Here is a 7,925-nt window from a genome sequence, read left to right on the forward strand (position 1 = left end):
ATATATATATGTGATTAAGTGATTAAAAATAATTTTTTTTGTTTTTTTAATTAAATTTTCGGTTCGTACTCGCGAAAGGTTAATATTAAATAAACCTAGTATATAATTAAGAGAATAGAGGTAAGTAATGCTTGAATTTTTAGTGCAATTATGAGGTGCTAAAAGTTAGCGTGTTACAGAAGGCAATAGGACCTCACAGAAAAAAAAATCATAACTTACAACTGAGAGAAAGATAGGCTATAGTTATAACTTTTCTCTCTTCCGTTACCTCCTCTCAAAAGAGGGTGACAATTCTTTCCATCTTCTATTATTTCTCTCTATGAATTAATAAATTATTGTTTTATTTTTTCTGAGTTGTTTAAACGGTTAGAAAGTACTGTTTTTTATTAACAATAATTATGGAAAGAGAAAGGAATAGGAAAACTAGAGATGGGTTGGAGAAGAGAAAAGGGAGCGTGGAAGGAAAAAGGAGAGAAAAATTAAGGAAGGGTTAAAAAAGGAGAAATGGACCGTGGAAGAAAAAGGAAAAGAAAAACTGGGAATGGAGAAAGGGAATGGGAGCATGAAAGGAAAAGGGAAAGAAAAACTGAAAAAGAGTCAAAGAAGAAGAAAAGGAGTATGAAAGGGAAAGGAAAAAAGAGAGTGGAGAAGGAGAGTATTTTCCTTTTTTTTTAAATAAATATAAAATGGCGTCGTTTTAGTGTTTTCATGAATGGAGAATGTCTTGGGAATTAGTATGGGTCTCGGAGTATAAATTCACGGATAAAATTGAATAACTATTAACTTCAAAGACCACTTTAAAATTTGAGTGCAACTTCAAAAATCACTTTGAGACTTAACTCTAAATTTTATTATAATATAATGAAAAAACTGAGACTATGTAGAATTATCATGTGTTCATAACATGCAGCGAAAGAAAAGAAAGTAATCTTTAAAGATCTATTTTGTTTTTAAACTTTATTCCAATAATATACAATATATAGATCAGATCTAAATACCCGTGTACGTTAGTAAAGATCACTTTCTCCTTCGATGGTACGAAGGCGCTATGCGTATCCACACCGAGACCAACCTTTGTTGTTAACTCCTTTACCAATGGACATCTGATCTAAATTGAGAAACCTTTTGCAACTCTTTGGATGCCATAAAATTCTTCTCCAAAAATTAGGCACACATACATTTATGTGCGTAGAGATAAAGGAATAAAACTCTTGTATTTTATTCTCGTCACTTTCCTTTACTCTTGACGTACATATATATAGTATGAGATTTGTTATTGATTTTAAATTTGAATCTCAATTCAAATTTAAATCATATATTGAAATTCTAAATTTTAATCCTTCAAATTTATGAATCATATCATAACTCAATTTGAAAAAAGAATCCGTTAAGATCTCATCCAAATTTAAAAATAGAATAACTAATTATTCTCAAATCTCATTTAATATTCTCAATTATCATACTATTATTATAATTATTTATTTGATCAAATCAAAATAATAATTAAATAATTCTATATCAAAGATTAGAACACTCGTTAGTGTGTGACCCTATAGGTTCAATACTAAGCGGATAGTAAATTAGTCATACTAAATTTACTAATCAAGCTTGGCGTTTAGCAACACTCCTCAACGACCCGATAATATGAAGTAATATATTTTTACTAAGAACTTTAGAAGAACAAAGTATAATTCCTTCTATCTTTCCTGCTCTTGGTTAACCTTTAGAGTATGGTTTAATTGTCAAACTCTAACTTGTTACCATTATTATAATGAACTGTGAATGACTTAAGAAACTCATTTCTTCATTCATTCAATTCCCTTGGCCAAGGTTTTATTCATCTCAGTCATTATAATCATAGAGCTCAAACTCTTTACCAAGAGTTGACGGATTTCTTATTGACTATTCATTAATTCTACAAGTATTTAAATCATACCTAATATCCATTCAACTAGTACTCTAGAGTATTAGGTGTCTGGAATCAAAGTATAATAAATACATTGTTAATTACCGTGATAGTCGCAGGTCAAAGGAAATTCTATTACTATATTCATCTTGAGAATATCTTATTGACAAATATGCGGTAATTATAACCATTAGAAATTCTCAGAGTGAGTCAGTTTAATGGTCATATCTCTACATGCACCATCTATATATATAATTTAATAAATGAAATCTATTAATTTTTATCCAATGAAGACCATTATATATATATATATATATATTGATCTTTTCGGATTATTAATGTCCTTTTTAATAATTCTATGACCAAGAACAATTTAGATTAAATTATAAAAGATTTATCTTTCAATATTATGATCACTATCATAATAATAAATTTCTAAATTTAATCAAGAACGTCATTATATTAATATTTTAATATAATAATAATAACAAATTATTTAACATATAATTGATTAAATTGTAATCATACTACTTATTCTCAACAGACTAAAATCTTTTGTCTCATCTCATCGTATTGCGTCCATTGTGTACGTTGTGACATGTATGTTGTTTAATTTCTCTTTATTGATCGTTTGTGTTATACTATGTTGTTTGCTATTTGCAATAAGCTCAGTAAGGTTATACTTTGTTCTTTATTTTGTTGTTTAATTATTTTTTTTATTTTTGTTAGTGTTTTGAAGCTTCTAATATACTCCAAGATTAGCGTTAATGAGATCATTTTTCTTGTTCTAGAAAAAGATCACACCTTTTTAGAGCCATTCAAATAAATATAATATAAAATAGAGGTGAGTTTGAAATTATTTTTGATAGCGAATAAGGACATCAATTCCATGCCCAAAGCACCTTCTTATATTACTATTTATTATCACAATGAATTTAGTGTATAATGTGTACAATAGAGATAAAATTAAAATTAGCATCAAATAATAAATAAATAAAAATTTGTAATAGTTACGCAAACTTTAAGAATGGTTTTTTTCTCTCCCATCTGATGTGACTGCCTTCTCGTCCAATCTCTTCTCTTTCACTAGTCCCGTGCCGCCACCGACACCAGCTATCGTCGCCTATAGTCTCCGCTGACGCCGACGTGCGCATCGCGAACGCCCAGCAGTACCATCACATTGCGCCAGTCGTTTAGTCCTTCTCTTGCACCGGCAGTTTCTCCCTCTCAACGTCTCTCTCACACTCCTCATCTTGCAACCCTTGCCATCGCATTCTCCACCTCCTATGACGAGATGACCTGCCTCCGCTCCCGATCTGGCTCCCACATGTACTGCACTCTCCGCTAGTACAACCTCGTCGCCTTCGGCGTCGGCGGCATGGTTGGCACCGGCGTCTTCCTCATCACCGAACGCACTGCTCACCTCTATGCTGGTCCCGTCGTTGTCTTCTCTTACACAGTTGCACGCCTTTGCGCTCTTCTCTCCTCCATCCTGCGCTTGATAACGGAAATCAAGTACAAAAGTGAAAGCCTTTTTTTAATGCAGATGTTCATTACACTAGGTCGGCGGATGGTTATTTTTATGTCTAATGCGGATGGTTATTTACGTACGTATAATTAAAATAATCTAAATGTTCAATGCAGTAGATAATATGTAGATGGTTGTTTTAATGAGCATTTGAATGATTAGTTTATTGGATTTGGTTGAAGCATACAAACTTAATATTTTCAAGGATGATCAGTTTTATATGTAACTGGATGGTTATTTTAATTGGGGGAGTCACAACACTGTTGAGGCTACTGGAGGTGGGTGACGGCGCTGCTAAGGTTGCTAGAGAAGTTCATTTATTAACCATCTCAAAATGGAGGGTTAACAACTAAAAATGTCTCCAAATAATTTAAACGTTGACAAAAATACATTCGAATTTTATTATCGATAAAAATACTTTTAAATAATTTTAAAATACAACAAAAAAAATCAACAGTAAATATATATTTTCAATATATATATAAAAATATTTTTATCGATAATAAAATTTAAATATATTTTTATGAGTGTTTGAATAATTAAAAAATGTTTTTGTTGGTTAACTCGAAAATGAAAGTGCACCAAAACAACCATATAGTCGAATTCATTAATTGGATCCCGGCCCATATAACAAAAGTCTTGTATTTGACCTTTTTATAGATAACTAATAATATTTTTAAATAATGTTTGAATAATATAAATTAATAGAGTTAAAAAAATAAATTAATTTTAAATTTAATTAATAGTATTAAATTAGAATGTAATATAATTAGTAGTTATTCATATTATTCAATAAAATCATTGTCCCTAACATTCTTCTTTTAAAAAAAATTCCAATATATTTAAAAAGATAAGCCGTGGACTTTTCGAATCTTATTATAAAAATTCAGAGGATGATGATAATTTAGTGCCAAGCTTGTCCTAGCTTAGGATTCTTTTCATTTCCAAGTTGCAGTATAAAACTCTATAATCGTGGCTGCTCGTAGCAATAATAATTAGGGCTACATGTTTGGATTTTCTACCAAACAAATTTAAATTAAAATATAGAGTAAATCATTAAAATGTACTAAAAAAATTCAGGTGCCTAAGAAGGTAAAAAAAAAAAAAAGTAAAAGAGCTGTAAAAAATTTAAAAATTTTGACAAAAATAAGAATTTTTTATTTAAATAAAATAAACCAATACTAAAATTATTGGATTTTTCTAAATCAAATTTTGAAATGTAAATATCTTTTTTCTACTATTATATAAATTGTTCCAGGGACATAAGGATTATATAATATGTTAACAATACTATCTAGAAACGATTTATGCATGAATGACCTAGGGAAATAGAGAAATGGATCCTCTCCAATTTTGAGAAAATATAGTGTGATCTCTCACACTTAACTTTATAAGTGGGGCTAAAATTAAATATGAAAGAGAAAACAATGAAAGGTGAAAAATCACAATTGACACCATCCAATTTTTTCTTCATTGGAGAGGATCCACTCCGGGAAATAGGGAGTAAATCGTTGCAGGGCACACAGGGTTATAGGTAACGCATAAATCGTCCCGCCCTATAAGGATTCACGTAATTTTGAGCTAAAACACAAAGACTTGCACAATTTATGTATAATAGGGTACTTTTATTTATAATATTTTAATTTAAATTATATCTATTTAAATTTTAACTTAAAAAATAAAAATATATTTTTTATAATCTCAATAATTAATTTATTAATAATATTAAATTAAATTTTAAAAAAATAATACTAACAAATTATAATAAAAAGAGTATTAAATTTTAATACATAAATTTAAGTTTTTTCTTTGAAAAAATATCAAAAAGTGTTAAAAAAATAATTTTAAATAATATAAATTCATATTGTTTTAAAGAACATAAATTTAAATTTTTATGAAATTTTTAGTATTCAGTTGTTCATATGATTTTTTTAATCATTTTTATAGATGCATATTTTTTATAGAATTTTTTTGTCATTTTTTTATTTGACTTTGTATAAATTCTAATTATTTTTTATAATTTTAATTATTAATTCCATTAAAAAAACAAATAAAAAAGGTGTTAAAAATATACTTTACATAATATAAATTTATGTGATTTTAAGTAACATAAATTTAAGTTTTTTTATAAAATTTTTAGTATTTCTTGCTCATGTAATTTTTTTAATAATTTCTATCGATCTATATTTTTTATAATTTATATATTAAAAAATGACAAAAAATTCTATAAAAAATATGCATGGGTAAAAATTATTAAAAAATTTACATGAATAACGAATACTAAAAATTTTATAAAAATTTAAATTCATGCTACTCAAAACCACATAAATTTATATTATGCAAAATTATATTTTTTAACATCCTTTGATATTTAAAAAAAACAAACTTAAATTTATGTATTAAAATTTAGTACTCTTTTTATTATAATTTGTTAGTATTTTTTATTTAATTTGATTTTTTAATAGAATTAATAATTAAAATTATAAATAAATAATTAAAATTTATACAAAGCCAAATAAAAAAAAGAAAAAAATTCTATAAAAAATATGCATCAATAAAAATGATTAAAAAAATATATAAATAACGAATATTAAAAATTTCGTAAAAACTTAAATTTATGTTACTTAAAACAACATGAATTTATATTATGCAAAATTAATATTTTTTAACACCTTTTGACATTTTTTTAAGAAAAAACTTAAATTTATGTATTAAAATTTAGTACTCTTTTTATTATAATTTGTTAGATTTTTTTTAATTTAATTTAATCTTCTCAATGAAATCAATAATTAAAATTATAAAAAATATATTTTTATTTTTTAAATTAAAATTTAAATAGATATAATTTAAATTAAAATATTATAAATAAAAGTACCCGATCATACAACCATCACTCTATAGTAAGAGTGTTAAGTAAGCTATTAAAAAGCCTGATTTCTAACGTCTTATGCTAAACTACATATGCTCTAGATCATTAAACCCACAACGTCTTCATTCAAAATAATTTTAAATTGCATACTAAGCATATATTATATGATCCAACACACTATATGATCCAACATATTAATGTAGTTAATTTTGCCATGCAATTAACTCAACAACATTGTAACACGTTAATCGTGTCAAGTCTTTGTATTTTAGCTCAAAATAACGTGAATTCTTATAAGGTGAGACGATTTATACGTTACCTATAACCTTACATGCCCTGGAAAGATTTGCTTCCTATTTTTCTGGGTCATCCATGTATAAATCGTTTCTGGAGTAACATAGTTAACATATTATATAATTCTCATATCCCTGGAACAATTTATATAATAATAGAAAAAGAATATTCACGTTTCAAAATTTGATTTAAAGAAATCCAGTAATTTTGGTATTAATTTATTTTATTTAAGTAAAAAAACTCCAAAAATAATGAATTAATCATCAATTAATTGTTTTCATTGATTAAAATACTGCGTAATACCTTATAAAATTAACATATAAACATTGTACTTGTCATGTTAATACTTTTTATTCAACAATGACAGAATTATTTATAATTAGTTTTGTTTTTCAATATCTAAAATTTCTGTAAGTTATTTTTAATTTTTATCTTTTAAAATTATTTTTGTTAGTCGTAAATTTTTGGAGAAATTTCTCATAGTTTCTTCCTAAATTATTAAAAATATAATTAATTGTGTTCTATTCTATCAATTTTAAGTTTTTATGAGAAATAATTTTATAATATAGTATAAAATCTTCTGTGACTTAAAAGTTTAGAATTCCACCTTTGTTAATTTCAAAAGAAAAAATTATAATATAAGACTAATAAAAAATTTCAAAAATATTTACACAATTTCAAAAGAAATACATACTTACTTAAAAAATATACTAACTAGAGATATAATTTTTTTTATATAATTTTTTTTATCAATTTAAAATTTTTAAAAAATGGATTCATGATACAAATATATTACGTTCAGCTTCCCACTTGTAACATTTTAGTTAGCTACTCTGCATTTCAATTGGGTACTTATAATATTTAAGGCTGTGTGTCACAGAAAATTTTAGAAGGTTAGATTTAACAATGTTTGTATAGTTTTTTGGAGTGTTTGAGAATACTCTAGATGGTTCCGGAACATTCTAGAATGTTCTAGAAGGTCCCGGAATACCCTAGAAGGTTCTAGAAGACTCTGGAAGGTCATAGAGTATTCTAGAAGAGTGTATATGTATATAGAAGTATAAAGAGTGGTATGGAATAATCTAGAAACATTTAGAGAGTTGTGGTAGGATAGATATTTGTAAAGAAGGTTCTGGATGATTAATATGGACCGTTAATTAGATTTAATCCTAACCATCCATTGAGGAGGTGGATGGCTATAAATAGGGGGTAAGAGTTAGAGTTTGGGTGTGTGTGAATCATTTGTAACCACACTTGAGCAATAAAGTGTTCTTCCACCAAAGCTTCCTTTCTCTTGTGTTCTCTTGTATTCTTAGCTTTCTTGCTAA

Source organism: Arachis duranensis, chromosome 8 (assembly GCF_000817695.3).
Source record: "Arachis duranensis cultivar V14167 chromosome 8, aradu.V14167.gnm2.J7QH, whole genome shotgun sequence".
NCBI lineage: Eukaryota > Viridiplantae > Streptophyta > Magnoliopsida > Fabales > Fabaceae > Arachis > Arachis duranensis.